The 19,748-nt window shown below is 41.4% G+C and overlaps 1 protein-coding gene across 8 annotated transcripts in view; it reads right to left on the bottom strand.

The window, feature by feature from the left end:
• LOC109034475 (retinal degeneration A) overlaps positions 1-19,748 on the bottom strand; it is a 237,719-nt gene that overhangs the window by 205,915 nt on the left and 12,056 nt on the right. The gene's annotated exons all lie outside the window — the stretch shown is intronic.

Here is a 19,748-nt window from a genome sequence, read left to right as displayed (position 1 = left end):
TTCATAAAGCTTTCTCACGATATAAAATTCGATAGATATATTTTGAACCAAACGAAAGTTCCTCGTGAACCCACGGTAGAGGGAGAGCACTAGAATTTTCAGTGAAATAAAGAGTTTGGCGATGAGAATTACGAATGGTTCGGAGACTTTACAATATTGAGTGATATACGCTGGCTCTCCCGAAATCAAACAAAACTAAGCCTCAATAATTGGCTGGCTCGGAAGGGAAGCTTGGAGAAGTCAGGAGATTTCCTCGAGTAACCGCCCACGCAACCACAGTTGGAAATAGCGGCTGCGACTGCGGGTGCGGCTGCCTCAAGGGGTGAGACGTGTTTCGGAGTCATTACAGCCAGCCTTGATTTTTACTTTTCATACGTGACCAACAGGAGATCACGTTTTCGCGCCCCCAGAACCGAAAACCCATTGGAGTAACCGTCAAATGTTCACGGTCTTCCCCTAATCATCTGGTGCTTGTCATCTCTTCTCAGTAATATCGTAAAGTTACCCGTGAGCGCGGAGAGGATACACATTTCGCGCAGTGGTGTGGTGTGCTTTGCGATTTATCGATTGATCTGCCATTTGAAACTATGAAAAAGGATCGATACGCGGATTTCCGCAGCAACACTGGAAAAAAACACATTGGATCTTGAGTCCGGACTCTTAAAAACATCGACAAGAAAAAGTACTCTTGATTCAATCTGAATCAAACTTAAATCAAGGACCAAGCCTCTTAATTTAAGAGGATTTCGTTTTGATTCAAGCAAAAATCCGATTGAATCAAGAATATTTTTTCTTGTCAATGTTTTCAAGAGTCCAGACTCTAGATCCAACGTGTTTTTTTTCCAGTGAAACACTTTAATAATCGATTCTTTACCATAGCTGCAAATGGGAAAGTATTGATAATCGATCATTCATGCTTCGCCACTGATTTCGTGGTTTGTTTTTCTGGATTTTTGAGTAATGGTTGCATTCTATCAATGTTTGCCGTGAAAAATGCCTGCCCTGGTAAAAATTGGCGATAGGAGCTGCGTTTCAAAATACCATAAGAGCTCTTATAACCGACTAAAGAAGGCTATTGAAAATCATATAGCTGGCTGTAGAAAGCGGAGCAAATCATATAGCCGGGCTATACGAAGCTATAAAAAAGTATACAGTCGGGCTGTAGTTTCTATCGCCGGGCTTTACACTTTATCACCATTGGCTATAAAAGGCTATAAGAAATTGTGTAGAAATTCGTGTGCTTTGGAAATCATTAAGTTTGATACCGAACTACCTTTATATTTACAAAACACACATTATATTTTTCTTTAAAACATATTTTTTTTCATCAATTAAAATGAGAATAGTCCATACAGAGTGTGCTAACATTTCAGAATCATGAGTTGAAAAACGCTGACTCCGCGTGATTAAATATTAGAGCCTAACTCAAAGCGGAGCGGCGACGCACTGGCGCCTACAAACCTAACAGGGATACTTCACGCATTGCGCAATGCGTGAAGTATCCCTGTTAGGTTTGTAGGCGCCAATGCGCTCTCTGCTCGCTCGTAGCGTGCCACGGCGCACATTGGTTCCAGAGCCCGATCTGGGCGGCATTAATTAGAATACCACCTTTATTGGCGTGCCATATATGTTTATAAGTGTTTTTTGGGTCGCTGATAACGACTTTAAAGTCAATTTTACCCTATCGTTAACTACAACATGGTAAATACGCATAAAACAGCGAATTCACACTCAATAAGGGATTAGTAATTTGAAAACTTGTCTCAGTGCTCGAACTATGATAATTTTGACAAATTTAATGTTTACTCATTGAAGAGGATCAATAATTCTAGGCACTAAAAATAATTTCCTGTTGATTATTTTTTTTGAGGGGGGGGGGCGGGGGGTAGCCGTTGTCAAGATCTAGTTTAACAATATACTCCCGGAATATTGCAGTTCAAGAAACAGTATGTAGTACAAACATACTTAAAATAAAAGGGTGTCGCCCTGATTATACCATTTCGGCCAATAATCAGAAAACAGGCACTAAACTTCTATACCAATTGATATTTTAATTCAACAGCACGTTCGCTTCTAAATGTGTACCATATTTTGTTTGCCTGAAAATGGCAAAATATATTTGGCTCTACATGATGCCTAGGATTCGTACTAACGAGAAACTACCATTTGAAAGGTGTCGGAGGGTGACAATGTAGTTGATTTCATCTGTTTCTGGGAGTATTTGGTCGTTTTTAGGAGGAAAAATTTTGTCTCCATAGAGTTTTGCAAACCCATAAAAATTATAGTTTTCGTAAATATTTTGGAGAAACGTTTAAATAGACTCCTCTTTGCATAAATATCTTGGAATGACATGGTTTTATAACATTGCCTGAGAGGACGAACGATATCACCCACCCATAACATGCCTCATCCAGTACGCATGAGAAGTGAGCGGGCGACCTTTGAAAGGCTGTATTTCGCAAACCGGCAGAAACCGGCAAATGATATTTGCCTCTACACGATGCCTAGGATTTGTACTAACGAGAAATAACCGTTTGAAAGGTGTCGGAGGGTGACAATGTAGTTGTTTTCAACTGTTTTTGGGAGTATTTGGTCGTTCTTAGTACGAAAAATTTTACGAAAATTGCGTGAAGTTAGCGTAAAATTCCGCTATGTCCAAGGGTTTATCTAGAGCTTTAGACTTAATCTAAAGATATGAATGAATCATGGTAATCCTTGAAATGAACTTAAATTTTCGGATTCCAGCCTCAAAACGGTGTTTCTTGGCCTGTATTGGCTATGCAGCTCAATTAGAAACACCACTTTACTGTGATAAGTGAGGAAACAGATAGAACCGCGGAAAGACGGGTCTGCGCGCTCGCCTTTGGAAGCTTATCATTTCGTTATTATTCATCCAATCATTATGATATTTGGCCGAAATACTCTCCAGAGTATGCAGTGTCGAGCAGTAGTGTTATTTTTCATTTATTCAAAAAGTCATTTTTTTGAATTAATGCCGCCTAGATCGGCCTCTGGAACTAATGTGCGGCGTCTGAAGCAACTGTTCCACACCAGATGTATTGAACAGTATCATTAGAAATTGAAGGCTCTCCAACATATTAAGAATGACAGGCATCCTTCAAAAGTACGGAGCTTTCCTCGCAAAATAAATCAAGATACTACGGCACAAAAAGAGAGCGGTAGTCCAAAAACTAACTAAGTCCTTGTATCCGTATTTAGTAACGTTTAGCATAAACTTTATCGTCTGGCTGTTGCCTAATCGCCATCGGCTATAAAATGCTATAAAAAATTGTACAGCCGGCCACAGAAGCTATTGGAAATCTTACAGCCGGCTTTAGGTCTATAGTATTTTGGAACACACATTCTACTGCCAATTTTTACCAGGGTGAACAGCGAACGGTGATACTATTCATAAATATCTTCCTTAAACTTTATTCTAGACTTTTCTAGACTTTTTTCGCCAATCGTCTGTTGAACGCAACGTCACTCCTCTGAATTAAGGGCGTATCTCGATTTCCGCACGAGCCCCAGAGAGCATGGATTCATACGTTTAACAGGGTTCACGTGAACATTGAGATACGCTTTACGTCAGAGGTATGCAACGACAGGAGACACAGATGAAGGAAAATACTTTTTGAGGGTGAAACTACCCCAAACGCCCGATAAACATGTTTAAAAAAAGAGTCGCGGAAAAAAACGTTAATGATTATCCCTTAAAATTGTGGCACAACCACAATCCGTTCGGTGATATTGTCATTTCCATGTACTTGTGGTAGTATCGCATCATTTGGGTTGGTAACCTAATTTCTCGGGATACGACCACGATAATTAATCGGAAATGTCCATGTCATCCAACAACCCGTGCTTAATTTTTCCTCGTCTCTTGACTGATATGAACGCAGCTGAATACAATTTTGCGTAGTTCGCTTAATACTTACTCAAATTTTAAATTTCATTTCGTGCGTTGTTAGGGACGTTACAAAATGCCCGTCCAAGAGTCAATGCACATGATGTTCATAAGTCTCGTTTCTCAGATCTAGGTTAATGTAGGCAGACTCTTCTCCGCAATAACGCAGCAAACAGCCCGCTCCCGGATAACTTTGAGGAGATCAAACGCGGTCATGCACGATCTGGTCTTGTGACGCACACAACGCAACGGCGCACAGTGGGACGAGTCTTTGGAAGAAGTCGGACACGGAATATTTGACAAAAAGTGTGAAATTTTTACGTTTATCTCGTCTCAATTTTAATTTTAAAGGGTGCATTTCAAAGAAAATTTTACGAAAAAACCAATGAAACCACTTTTAGAGCCTCAAATTTTTGTATAAACGGGGTTAAAAGCTTTTAAAGTTTCTAGATTTTGTTGGACTTCTGCCATTGACTGGATACACTGTGCGGCGATTCGCGTCTCTGCGTGCGTGCCACGACTGCGAGCGCTCGAAATCTCCTCGGAGCATTGGAAACGAACGCTTCGCGGGCTGCCGCCCCGCCCTGTCCCTCATTAGCGTCCCTGCAAGTCGTAAAACATTAGCGGAAACCATTGTTTGACTCCTACTTCTATTCCGGCGTCCCGGATATTCAGATTATTGATTGGTCGTTAAAAATAGCGAGTCCCGTCGCGTCGCCGCTCGCAATTATTGCTGCAACTTCTCAGTGGCGTGGCGTGCTTTGCGATAAATCGATTTGCCATCAAAACCTGTGGTAAAGGATCGATAAATAGGGTGTTCGCTCCGAACACCTCAATCATCGATTCTTTACCATAGCTTTAAATGGGGGAAATATCTTCAAATATTGAAAATCGATCGTGCTGCGATTCTTCAATCCTCCAACTCCGGTTGAAGACTGACTCAGAGCGATCCGAAAGTCCCGCAAAACACCTCATCGTTTCCTGCGGCTCGATTTTTGAATCCATATAGAATGACCTTGATCGATAAAAAGCATTGCAAATATAAGGATTTATCGATCAGGATCACTCGATAACGATTCAACAATCGACCTGTTGAACAAAGAAACGTAACTCCATTTCAAAGTTACCGACTTGACTCAAACACTTGCTTTTTTACAAGAATGTATCCGTGAAATTTTCATCCATTTGTCCAATTTTCGCATGAAATTAGATTAAAAGTCAGTGGAATTTTCAATTAGAAATGCGGAAGAGAGACATATCTATCTTTGACTCTCGGAGATTCGACACTTTCCCACGGACAATCATGAGGGGGCAACAGTCATCACCCTTTTTTCGGCTGTTGATCTACCTGATTGGTGGATGATGAGCTTTGGGTGGCGTCATGAGTAAAACAAGTTTACCAAACGTCCGTTTGTTTGCGAAATGAAAAAATACTCAACACGTTTTTACGCGACCACCTGGTAGGTAGGTAAACACTTAAACAGTTGAATGGAGCCCCAAAAGAAGTAGGTTGCTAAGGTATCAATGAAGGGTCTCTCTTTGCCCCCGAACAATAAACACGGTTAACTGTGCAGTTGCTAATATTGCGTATTGCAGTCGCGATGCACTGTTTTCGACGTCAAATAATTGCATTTGGCTGGGTATTATTGGAAAGAGGACGAGAAAAAGAGGTCGGTGTCCTGGCAGGGGAATAAGTTGGTTTAGTTTGTGTCGGGTGCAGTGGCGAGACGTAAACGATCGATTTTCGATATTTCTCCATTCGCAGCTATGGTAAAGAATCAATTATTGAGGTGTTCATTGCGAACACCCTGTCTATCGATATTTTCCATTGATTTAAATGACGGATCAATCGATGTATCGCAAAGTACGCCGCGCCACTGGGTGGGTGAAAAGACGAACTTAGGCGGGCTGCGGGTGGCGAGCGACGGCACGAAGTCGCGCATGTGGCACGCGAACCATCTTAATCGAGCAAAAGCTACTATTCCACTCGAGTATTGCACTCCGCCTTGTCAGATTCCATTAAAAAAGGTTTAATTTTCATAGAAGCCGGTCATATTTCCTCAACATTTTGCCTCATTGTATGCTCGGCATTCGTTGTTGCCCGAAGAAAAAAAAACGAGGATAAACGTGATCAAGGCGAGCATGAGGAAATCCGTAGCTTAGCATCATAAAAAAGGACAATTTTTGCAAACCTCGAGTTAAATATAGCTAAGAGGACTTTGAAAATGGATCCATGCAAGGGATTACAAAGATTTGACACTACAAGAAGTACAAAGTACACAAGATATTGGACTGCGAGTTTCGAATATTTTAAAGTAAGCTCGCACTTACCTTAAAGTTTGTAAAAATAATGGAATGTTTTCTTCTGTATATTTTGTACTTTTCGTATGATGTCAAATCATTGTAATCCCTGACAAGGACTCATTTTCTGAGTTTCACTACTGAATGTAACTTGAGGTTCGCAAAAATTCTCCTTTTTCATGATGCCACGTTATGGATCTATTTAAACCCTCCTTATTAAAAGTTTAACTGTGGAGTGAACCTCTTTAAGAAAGGAAGCTGTTTCAGGAACGACTAAGAATACGACCCCAGTCGGGAGAGTAACTTTCCGAACGAAGCTAGTTTGTTAACGAATCAAATGTCAAAAATTTGAACTATTGGAAGTGAAATAATAGATTAAAACCTCGTTGCCAGATAGTTCTAGAAATCACACTTTTCCTCATGTAAAAGATCCGATTTTCATTACAACGACGAACAGCCAAGCTACGCGATGACCAAACCAAACGACCGGAATGCAAAAGTACATTTTGAGTTTTAAAAAATAAGCTTCTTAATCCGAGCATTATGGGTCGAGTCATAGCGACGCTGAATGCTTTTTCCATTCCGAATTAAACTAAAATTTACACGCGCTATTATTTCCCACTTAACACGAGCTCTGTAAGCCTACCCGAGGTAGAAGCTGCCGTGCTAAGGAGAAACGCCGTATGAGCCGTCAGGCGTTGCCAACTTGCGATTGATAAAACACAAATTTCCTGGTAAACTTATGAGCATTTTTCTTCCAATATTTCAGATAATGTTGTTCGCACTTTTACCTAAAGTTTCTGAAAATTTCGAAGCAAAATATTCGTAACATCCCTCAAAACTAAACATTTTAGTAGAGGATATTTGGCAACTCTCACATGTTCATACGGCGTTCTTCCTTAGCACGGCAGGAAGCTTGATTGCAGGGCGCGCATTGTTCACGAGTCGCTCACCGCAAAACTCCCCGAGCGAGAACAATCATCAACGCCTTCAATTTTTCCAGACCGCAACCATGACGCACACCATCTTAAAATCTCCCGCCATGCCGCAAAAAACGGGCGTTTGAGAGAGCGTTCACGGTAGAACGAGTTGCTTGGAAGTGAGAGCAAAAAGACCGCAAAAATTACGGCAAAATTTTTCAACTCAGGGCGTTGCATAATTAATTAAAGCTTACAGCTTTCTATACGCGAAACAGAACAAGCTCGATGAGTCCGTTCTTTATATTTCTTTGAAGCGCAGATCGAAATCCTACCCGACCTTTTTCAGGGATATTCAAAAAAAATTAATGATTCTTAAAATAAAAAAAGTTTTACGACGAAATGTAATCCATACCCACTCACCCATCCTCCAAGCAGTGCAACCGCAAGGCTTCTTCCAGCACTACCTTTGAAGGCTGTAAGTTCTTGATTCCTTACAGATCGCTTTGATATTATGACATTGACGGCTGGTACGTGTTTACGTCTGCAATCCTGGTAACTTTTCGATGATTTGAGAAAAGGAGCAGACATTGTCTTTAGTAAAGTGTTCTCAGGGACTTATTGCAGGAAAAAGCAAAACAAAAGACTTACAAGCTTCCTTGAGGCTTGGCTTAGGTCGTTCTATTTATCCCAGCTGATCTAAAAAACTTCATAAAGTTATCGGTAGTTATCCAGAAACGGCGAAGTAGAGATACGAAGTATAGACTTCAAACCAGCTTGATCTACGATTATCAGTGATAAAAAACAACTTAATTGGCCCGAAACGATAGTACAAAAATAAACTTTAAACTTTAATCAACGGCCTTAGTCCGATTTTAAGTCGATTTTCGTCCTCCGATTAACACTGCATGTCAGAGGAAAATAAGCATTTAGCGTAAGTAGTTTTATTTTAAAATTCTACCTCACGCACTTAAAGTACAAAAAGTATGAACCAATATTATAATACTAAGCGTGAAATAAAGCGTGAATACTAAAAGAGGCCCCACGGAACCAGTCAATCATACGTCACGTGATCGAGCGATGTGAAAGTAAGTAAATTTTTTCTAAAAGCCGATTGGACCGTGTTAAGCTGAAAGGAACCAAGCCATATCAGCTATTACCAAATTTAACCGGGCAATTTAATTTTTTACAAGAGCACGTTAGTGCGGATTACTTTGAAAATGTTAAGACATTTGCTTTGTAATATGCAGAAAATTCACTGAAATTTGCAGAAAAATCCGCACAACCATTTTCATGTAAAAATTAAAGTGTCCGACTAAATTTAGCAATACTGCCGTGCTAAGGAAAAACGCCGTGTGAACCTTCAGGCGTTGTCAAATTTCGATTGATAAAAGACGTGTTTCCTGATAAACTTATGAATATTTTTCTTCCAATTTTTTCAGATACGTTTGCTCGCAATTTCACCTAAAGCTCCTGAAAACTTCAAGAAGGAATATTCATAAGTTTCCTCAAAAATTAATATTTTATCGAAGAAATTTGGCAACTCTCGAATGTTCATACGGCGTTCTTCCTTAGCACGGCAGAATAGGCTTGGTTCCTTTCTGCTTAACGCGGTCTATTTTTCGTGCTTGTGCACCTAGCACAACAGCATTCGTATTGTGCCGGAGGTGCATTACGTCGAATCAGAGGATCCATCTTAAATCCATGCCCGTCCTGGGAAAGTCATTACAAGACCCTTTAACCCCATCCTCCGCTTCCGGTCTCGTTTTACATCCTCATTCAAGCGGCTTGATTTTTTTTCCAAGCTCGTTAAAAGTCGGGAATAGAATCGAGGGAATAGGAGCGAGATTAGATGAAGTGGAAAACCAGGAAGAGAGCATGGCAGTCTTTCTAGCCCGACTCCCAACTCGGCTGCTTATTTCGGTTAAGTCAGCCGCACTCCATCGCCATCCGAGAACGTTCCCCGAAATCGTCGCTCCCCTGACGTAAGGGCGTATCTAGATTTTTGCATGAGCCTTAGAAAGCATAGAGTTATACGGAGCACAGGGGTCACGTAGATATCAAGTTACGCCCTTACGTCAGAGGAGCGACGAAATGACGAGGAGGCGGACTGCCGCGGTAAGGAAAAACACCGTATTAGCCTTCAGGTGTCGCCATATTTCATCCGATAAAAAACGGATTTCCACGGGGCAATCGTAAATTATTTTCTTTACATTTTCAGACAATTTCGTCCGCACTTTACAGGGTTGCCGCAGTCATCATGCAGGGAACATCGGAAAAACGGGGAAATGTTAGGAATTTTAAAAAAGTCAGGGAAAACCTGGAAATTTCAGGATTAATGTCGAAAAGGTCAGGGAAATATTTTGATTTACCTTTATTCGCTTTCTAGAATGGATTTGACGTCTAGAACAACAAATTTTGCCTAGAAACTGTTTCAAATTATGTACTTATCGCCGTATGCCATATCCTCAATAGTCAGGGAATTTCATTCAAACGTGTCAGGGAATTTAGGGAATCGTCAGGGAATTTTACTTTCTAACTTTTGTAGCAACCCTGAATTTAGTCTAAAATATGTAAACATCTTGAGGAGAAAAATGCATAACTTTCCCTCAAACAAGGTATTTTATCGGGGCAATAATGCAACATTCGAACGTTCGTACGAGGTTTTCCGCAGCGAGGCAATTCCGCCGTGATAGCGAAGAGAGCAATAAGTGCATTTCTTTATGAGCCACGATTAGCACATGCTTTTACGCGTCTCGGGGCTCATCCCAGCATGCACTCACCGCTTCCTCCACTACCACGGCAGAATAGACAAGAGCGGGAGGAGGAGGAGGATTTGTTTGCACAAGTCGAGGCGGATGAATGGGGAAAACGACTGGCTCGGCGGTAGGTAAAACTCGGTCTTCATTCGGCGGGGAAGATTTGCAGGTTTGGATTCAAAGGAATATGAGTATTCAAATATACTTGTATTTGTCTCCAGATGAAGTGGATCCGGCCCTGGATCGGGATCGCGCATCCTTTGGGCCCGAGACGAAGGAGCCCCGGCTCCATTTCAAACGGAACCACTCGTGGATCTCCGCCCCGTCCACTCGAGTTTCAACGATTTAAAACATAAAGGAGGGAGCCCACCGTGAAAAGGTCGCTTTTCCAGGGTTGTTTTAATAAAAACTCCCGGCGCTTCCATGCTTTGATGTTTTGCCCCGCTCCCGCTTGAGTCCCGCGGGGGGAGGGGGGGGGGGCAACATTAAACTTTGACGTGCCGCCCCGTCCCGCCCCGTCGAGTCCTCGCCCCGTGCCCTGGGATTCCGTCCCGAAAATCCCGCAACTCCATAGTTTTCCATTCGCATTTACGCGGTTTCCCGGCCTCGCGAGCTTCCGCCGCACGGTGGATCGAGTCAGTCGAAATGATGGACGAAATTTGGAATCTTAATAAACGCTTATAACTCCGTTTACTCGAGAGTTTGAAGTTCTAAGAATTGTTTCATTGGTTTTCTCTTGAAATTTCTTCCTAGAGGCAGCCCTTGAAATTTACAATGTGAAGGAATAAACATCGAAATCCACATTTTTAGTCAAAAAGTTCTTGGCCGACCTTTCCGATTGGCTCGGATCCAGTGTGCGCCGAGCCAGTTACACGGCACGCGCCCCGTCCGATGCCGTTTCCACTCCCTCGCAAATCGTCGCTTGGTTCTTAAAAGAGCGTAACTACAATTTGCGATGAGCCCGAGGAAGCATTGAGTTATATACGACAGGGTTACGACAGGGTTCATCGCGAAATGTAGTTACGACCTTATGTTGGGATGATAAAATCATGATAGCTGCGTCTATATGTGAGTGTCGGCATTAAATGTGTCGCTCCAAAGGCACGGAAGAAAATATCCTCCGATACCCCTCACGAGTTTAACCCTTTGAACTGCAAAAATAATAAGGCTTCCCCTGGTAAAAATTGGCGATAGAAGCTGCGTTTCGAAATACCATAGGAGTTCTTATAGTCGACTGCAGAAGGCGATAGAAAATCATATAGCTGGCTGTAGAAAGTGGAAAAAATCATACGGCCGGGCTACACGATGCGATAAAAAATTAAATAACCGGGCTATAGTTCCTGTCGCTGGGCTTTACACTTTATCGCCTGGCTGTTGCTTTTTCGCCATCGGCTAAAAAAGGCTATAAGAAATTGTGTAGAAATTCGTGTGCTTTGTAAATCCGCAAGTTTGTACGGAATCACCATAATATTTACAAAACGCACATTATATTTTCCTTTAATACATATTTGTTTTCATCAATCAAAATGAGAATAATCCATACAGAGTGTGCAACATTTCAAAGTCATGAGTTGAACAACGCTGACTCCACGAGATTAAATATTAGAGCCTAACACAAAGCGGAGCGGCGGCGCACTGGCGCCTACAAACCTAACAGGGATACTTCACGCATTGCGCAATGCGTGAAGTATCCCTGTTAGTCAATGCGCGTATCGCGCTGGCTGCCCGCCTGCCGCGCTGCGCGGCAGCGTACCAAGGCGCTTGAAGCAACCATTTCACACCAGAAGTATTGCACAGTATCGTACGCAATTAAAGACACTCCAGCATATTACGAATGGCAGGCATCCCTCAAAAGTACGGAGCTTCCCTCGCAAAATAAATCAAGATACTGCGGCCCAAAAAGAGAGTGGTACTCCAAAAACTCACTAAGTCCTAGCATCCGTAATTAGTAACGGATAGCATACACTTTATCGTCAGGCTGTTGCTTAGTCGCCATCGGCTATAAAAGGCTATAAGAAATTGTGTTGCCGGCTATAGAAGCTATTGGAAATCTTACAGTCGGCTGTGAGTCTATGGTATTTTGGAACACAGATTCTACTGCCAATTTTTACCAGGGTCAATGTGGGTCACTATTTTTAAGGTCAAAAATAAAGTTATATAATGCATGAATTAGTGTACGTTTTAAAACCAAGTTTCACAGGGGATGAGAAAATGTTTTCTGTAAGAGGTACGTATGAAATGGAACTTGGTAAGGCCACTGAATGCCCACCTAAAGTGTACACAAGTGTGATCACGCCTCATTCCTAACAATACTGCTTGAATTTGCTTCGAATTTCTGAGTAAATTTGGACTGTGGACGTGTTAGGTTTGTCTTAAAAAGGTGAGTTTTGGTGTGTAAAACACGTCTATTTTTTAGAGTTTTCGCACAAACAGGTGAATGAAGTGCTCTCGGAGAACAACTCTCCATAAAAATTATTTTCCCAGATTTTTTTTTTCACCATTGACTTAGTCATACATTCCTTTCTTAGAATTGCACGTGGAACAAAGTGGGCGGATTTAATTTGTTTAAAATTAATCAACCTTGTTTACATAATAATGATAATTAACGCGCGTTCCTTGCCGCCTCTTACCTTGATTGAAAGTGGCAAAACTATGCATGCAACTATTCGCGCTCTAAAGCCGCTCAAATTGAGCGCACAATCATTTGAAAGGCGCCTCGAAGAATAAAGAAACGCAAGTATTCATTGGAGGAAGGTGTCTAGGGTGAAATGTGTAGGGTACATCTAATTTTGAAGCTTTGAATCACAGTTTGTAATTATGTTATTATTAGAATTTTCTCTGCAGTAAATTTTATAAGATTTACTGGATGTTATATGTAAAACGAATATGGAACAAATAAAACGAGCGCTACGACCACAAACATGTTTAAGAGATGTTCATGATTAGTTTAAAAGACGGTAAAGTTTGCTTTATAAGATGACCCAAATCATTCGAATACAATACATTTCAGCATTCTATCTGCAATTTTGCAGTCGCGTACAAGGAGATTGGGAAGAAAAGTAAATTATAAACTTTTTTGTTTCCTTTGCCAGAATCAAAGAGACCACTCTGAAATACTTCGCGAGTAGAATGCATTTTGCTCTCGGTTTCAACTTTACACGCACACATGTCAGCGGCGTGGCGTGCTTTGAGATTGTTCGATTGATCTGCCATTTAAACCTTTGTAGAGGAATCGATAAACAGGATGATCGCAGCGAACACCATAATAATCGATTCTTTACTATAACTTTAAATGGGAGAATATCGATACTCGAATTTTTCCCCTCGCCAGTGACAAACATGCGTTTCAAAGGAGAGCATTTTAACTTTGAACAAATAGCGGGAGGAATCTAACTCACCAGTTGCATCTATTGGAACTTCAATTTAACTGTAAGGTCAGATACACAACTTCAATTTGACTCTCCTCATTCTGGGAAAACTTTACAAACTCTGCTCGACTGGGTTTTGTATATTCAGGCAACTGTGAGTGATCTACACGTGGAAAATGCAAATTAGCGCGGTGTGCACTGTGCAGTCTCTCACGGCGATATTGAAACGCAATGTTGACTGGTGGTAAAAAAAACACCAGCTGGAGATTGTTCGCGGCAGTAAAATCTGTATTTCTTTGTTACAATTTGGCAATAGTGTTGGAGTAGCAGTACAGCGGTTTGAAAAGAAATCGGAAGTAACGAGCGTCGAACATTGAGTGAGGACACGGTTGCAAAATGCTCGATGAAAACTTCGGTTTAATTTTTCTGAGGATGTAAATTGACTCAATTGCTTACTCCTATTCGTGTATTACTTTCAGTCATCAGGGAAATTTGAACTAGTCAGCTGTAATTTACTATAACATCTCAGAGTTGTTAAAATTGTTAGGCAAAAGAATCTTTGCAATGTGTTACAAAAATGCTTGCAGTATTTTCTAATACGCAAAGCAGAAAGAAAGACAAGCGGGAAAGCTCTATTACGTTTGCATTATATAAGCGTTCAGCTGTTTTCTATGTAGACGTGTTTCTAAGTTTCCCGGAAATGAGCACCGTTGAGATGAAATAACTTGCTCCCCAGAATTTCAACTATCAATTTTGAGGAAAATTCAGTACCGCTAAGAAAATAAATTGTAGAAAAACGATTATCATTTTCCGCGCTCTGACACCTTGAGCATTAAATAAAAATATCACAGATTAATCTATTCTAAATATGTTAGACCCCTCTCTGCCATCTGGTTGTTGAGCTGGTTCGTCATTCGAACGTACTGCCACTAGCATATTAGAATTGTAGAGGCAGGTTGAAATAGAAAAGAGCTCTCTTTCTGCTAAGCGTTTAAAATGAGAATAAAACTTCAACATACATGTGTTTTAATATCGTCTTGATAGAAAACATCTGAATAAGATGAACAAATATTCCACTAGTGTCATTCATGAAGGATACAAACGGAAGAAGAATCTCTGTCTCATCCTGATCAGTGGCTTGCTTATGCGACGCGAGTTTGATGGCAGGCGTGTGGATACAACTATTCGTGCTCTGTGGATGCCCGTGTTGCATACGCAAAAATTGAAGGCGCGTCCGAGTTTCTTATTGCTCTCGCACTGGGAACACGCGTGCACTGTGCCATCTCGAGTTGAATATTCTGCGCTGAAAAAAGGTACAGCTCTTTTGTCCTTTTTAGAATAAGCTCCTGAAGTACCTTGGAAGTGCACGACTACATGACTCAATAGGTATAGAGTGTCCTGGGAAGACTACATTGACACTTCGTTGACCTGGGTGGAACCTTCGAATGTATTGATAATCGAGTGACTTGGTCACTAAATCAATATATTTATGCTATATCGCGAGGATTAAAAGACCAATTTTAGAAGAATTCGTAGGCTACTGACGACATACAATCTTTTGTGAATGAAATAACACACAAGGTGATCCAAAAGTCTCGCACTGCTAAAAACTAGGAAAACCACCGAAGTCTCCCTCTGAAAAGTATTCGACGTGGGCAGGGCTCTCTATAACTCAATATCCCAATTTTGCACAAAAATCTGCACAACCGTTTCAATGTATAAAACTAAAACTGCACACCAAAATTTGGCAATAGCTGATGTGTCTTGATTCATTTCCTACCTAACGCGGTCCAAATATTGTTTTAAAAAAAATTCTTAAAATTTCTTCAGGGAACGCAAAGTAAAAATTTTAACAGGAAAAGAACTCGGTCACAATTTTCATTATTTTCGTTTGGTGGCTTAAAACTAGGAAATCCATCGAATTCCCCTCTGAAAAGTAGCCGACGTGAGCAAAGCTCTCTCTCTAACTCAATTTCCCAACTTTGCAACAAGGTGCCGAGTCTACGGAAAGCACAGTTGCCAGATTTCCGTGGAAGCGGGGAGCTTGTGGGGAGGATTGAGGAATGGAGGCGTCGGCGTAAGAAGGGGCACCGCGCCGTGGCGTTTTTCCCTGGAAAGATGAAGGGCGCTTGAGCTGAATGGGCGAGATTGAAATATTATAATTTGCGATCTATTCATCATGCATGTCGGGCGATTTAATAGACAGAGCGGTTCGGGCGGGGGATAAATCAAATTTCGACGCGACCACGGCCAGGGGCTTCCGATCTTCGCGCTCCAAGATTCACCGCCGCCCCGTTCGCCGTTCGCCTTTCTTTTCTCCGACTAATTTTCAGCCTTTCCCGCAGGAATAACGCCGCCATGCGATGCGATGCGATACGCCGATCCGGTGAAAGAGAGCTCCCGGCTTATTTACACGAGCGTGTTCTGGATACACGCCCACACTCCACACTCCCCCTCGACGCGAGAACACTGCACTCCCGATACTCCCTCCTTCCTAAGCAAGAACGCCGTATAAACCTTCAGGCGTTGCCGTATTCATCCGATACAAACGAATTTCCAAGGGAAGTTGGGACGATCTTTTCACATGTTTACATCGCCTGCAATCGTCTGCAGACGATTTTGCTCGTGATTTAAGTGAAATTACTGAAAATTTCGACGAAAAATATCCGTAACTTTTTAGCATTCGAATTTTCGTACGGCGTTTTTCTTGGCTCGGCAGCTCTGTACATCCAATACTGCCTTCCTAAGGAAAAACGCCATATAAATCTTCAGACGTTGCCATATTTCATCCGATAGAAACGAATTTCCTCGGGAAATTGAGAAGATTTTTCCTCAATTTTTGTCAGACGATTTTGTTCGTAAAGAGGCCGTCCCTAAATTACGTAAAGCTCTAAGGGGAGATGAAGGTCTTTGCCAGCGTCACGCGGCATTACAGGGGAGTGATGGGTGTATAGTGAAGCGTTACCTAATGAGTATAAGTGATTTTTGGTCGGTCGTGTTTAGGAGTTTTAAAGAATCTCGAAAATATTCTCTGCAATACTTTGACTTTTCCTCACTAAATAGGAACGCCAATCCGTTCAGTAAATGTAAGGTGAAATTTCTTTCTTTTTTTCTTCTTTTTTTTTTAATCGAAAGGGAGGGGGAGGGTTCCAGGCACATATTATAAAAAATGTTGTCTGAAAGAAACTGGATAAAATGGAATGAAGGTGTTGAAGGCGTTTTTGTTTTGGATGAAAGAATGAAAACCCTTAATAATTCCGCAATTTGTAGGCATCTTGGCAACGCGCGCCACAGGAATCCTCTCATTCTGAAATCGCCCGCGAGCAGTTGAAGCACAGACCCGGGAAAAATCAGGAGAAGAATCAGCTCGAGCGAACTCATAGTTGCCTCCGGTAATTTCCGTGTGTTCTTTGATTTTAATCGAATTCAGTGCATTTTTATGCGCTGCGTATCCCAGGAAAAAAGATCAAAGTTTTCATGAGGGCCTTTTTCGCGCATGATTTGATTCTCATTCTGACCGAAAATGATATTATGGGCATTATGTGAAATCGCCTACGAGCAGGTCAACTATAAACACACGGAAAACCAGGGGAAAGTCGACTCGAGCGAACTTAAAGTTGAACATATTAAGCAGAATGGAAGCAAGCCACATCAGCTATAGCCAAATTTATTTGGGCCATTTAATATTTTAAATGAAAACGGTTGTGCGGATTTCTGTGCAAATTTCAGTGAATTTTCTGCATAGTGCGAAGCAAATTCCTCAACATTTTCAAAGGATTCCGCACAGACGATCTCTTGGAAACAATTAAATTGCCCGACTAAGTTTGGCAATAGCTGATGTGGCTTGGTTCCTTTCTGCTAAACGCGGTCCAAGTTGCCTCCGGCGATTTCTGTGTGTTCTTTCGTTTTATCTAATAATCGAGTGCGTATCGTCGCTCAGCTGACAGAAGGGCTTAACTACACTTTGAGATGAGTCCGGAAGCACTGAGTTGAATAGACGTCTGGATTTATTGCAAGGTGTATTTACGCCCTTACGTCAGGAGAGTGACGATTTCCTAGGGAAGGATCGACACCATAATGAGGGTCCTTTTTGCGCATGATTTCATTCTCGTTCTGACCGAAAATGATGTTATCGACGTAATGAAATCGTGGGGAAAACGGTTGCTCCTGCGTGCGACACGAAAGTTGCGGTGGTAATGACACACCTGAGCTTCCTGTGTCTCTGGTGATACGTCCCATGCGTGAGGCATGTACTTGAGCCTGGGGAACAGTCTTAGTCTATCATTTTTGTAGAGTGAAACCTTCACTGGACAAAAAATATGGTAGATTTTACCATACTCTGACACAGTGATACAAATATGTAGTAAAAACACCGGACTCTATGGTAGCATTTGCCACATTATGACAAGGATCGCCAATGTTCTAGTAAATACAACCGTAATTCCGGCTGTTTTCACTAAATAGTATCAATGCGTAAGGAATACGCCCCGAAGTGTTCGACCGACCGGATCTCTTTTCATCGAATGATTTGACATCTCTGTTGCGGAGCTGGTCTTTGATGAAAGGCGAAAGCACAGATAAGACAGGCTGCAGACTCGACTTAAACTTGGAGATTCACAAAATCGGCTTTTCTTAATTATCCAGCCAGAAACACCCACACACACACACAACTTGAACCGATAACCCCCCGTCACGGGAGTAAGGCGGCGGGCTACTAATACAAGTGACTAAATTACACGCACACTTGTCAAGTTTGACTATTCAAGAACAATAAGAAAATATACGGCGAAAATGGTAGAAATATGCTCGAAAATGTAAAATGCAACATGTCGTTTTTGGACTTGTTATTAACATCCCTAAAAGTAAATATTCTGCCCTCAAAAAACCGCTCTGTATTAGAAAAGACAGGTTCACGATTCATTTTAAATCGTTGATTAAAAAACGTAAATTAGCCTGTTGTCCAGCTCAAGAATAAGTCATGAGCGATCACAGCCGGCCTTGCGCAAATTTTTTCCGTTCAATGGACCACTTTACAAGGCACTATTTCACGTAATAGACTTCTACGAAGTTAATAGTTCCTTGTACAGTGTTACTTTTTTTGTGTCAGATCAACCCATGGGACTTGGTTGCTCAACACATCTTTGAGTTAAATCGACTTAAACCGTAGTTTACTCTTAGACATCGGGGCACGAAAGTGTCCTGCGGAACTTATGTACTTTTGTTTTCGTTCCAACACTCAGCGGTTGTGACTTCCAAACGGCTTTTGCATTTGATTACCACCGAAGTGATCCAGGTTTAATTCTGATGGCTGCCGCGTCGCATAATTTTTAACGAGGTCGCAGATTTTTAACACAAAAATTTTATCGATTTGACACAGGGAAAACAAACACCAAAAAATTTAACTAACTTGCTCCGTGTTTTACCTCCAACTCGAGTTTAACACATTAACACAAAATTTTTGTTACTTTTTTACTGTGCAGTTATTTCACGAGAGATTCAATTCCAAAAATGTTAAATTGTAAACTTTTCTCTTCGTATTTTGTGTCAAGATTTGACTTTAAGGCGGATCTTGGATTTCTTCCTCAACGTAAGAGCTCAGAGCACGATTTTCAAACCTCCTAATCTAGGTTCATTTTTCGAACCGGGAGCAATTCTGGAAACTATCGTGATCGCGGCGCGGAGGCTGTTTCTACTTCGTGATAATTCTTCAAAGCCGAGAGCGAAAATATTTGTTTTTTTAAAATTCGGCAACGATGCTCTGGCGCCACCCTTGTTTCTCTCGGAGTCGAAACTGCTGGCAGCGCAATTTTCACGCACGGATGAATTCAAAACGTGCCGCGCGGTTAAATATTTCGCACTCGTACATGTCGAGTGCTGAGATGTGCATCTTGGTGAATACTTTTGCCGGCAAAATTTACCTTGATTCAGAATTTTTTCTATGAAAACGGGGTGGTGGCTCATCTGCTATTATTTTGCTCCAAGAAATATACGAATATAGAAATATACGAAAGAAAAAACATACCGAGATCACGATCTCGAAAGAGATGAAACATTCGCAGCGAAAACTAGAGCATATTCGGTCAAAATCTTAACGTCACCTAAAATAACGATCATTCAATAGCAGCAACAGCAGCAGCAGTATCAATACTGCTGTGTTATGGAAGAACGCCGTATGAGCCAATATTTGTTGCCATATATCTTCCGATAAAAAAGAAATTCACAGAAAAAACTGTAAAATTTTTCTACTACTTTTTCAGACGATTTTGTTCGAAACTCAAGCTGAGATTTTGAAATTTTGCATCGTTTGAAGGCTCATATGGCGTTTTTCCTTAGCACGACAGAATATACGAGCGAGTATAACTGAGAAAAGAAACAGCTTGAGTACACTGATTCGTTCTTGAGACGGATTCAAACACTTTTACGCCTTGTATTCCAAGGGCGTTAGCAGAGTGTTCCTATATGAGTTTCAACATAATTAAATTCTAAACCATGGAAT

This window comes from Bemisia tabaci, chromosome 3 (genome assembly GCF_918797505.1).
Source record: "Bemisia tabaci chromosome 3, PGI_BMITA_v3".
Taxonomy (NCBI): Eukaryota; Metazoa; Arthropoda; class Insecta; order Hemiptera; family Aleyrodidae; genus Bemisia; species Bemisia tabaci.
The sequence above is the reverse complement of the archived record's forward strand: the minus strand, read 5'-3'. Positions and strand labels throughout refer to the sequence as shown.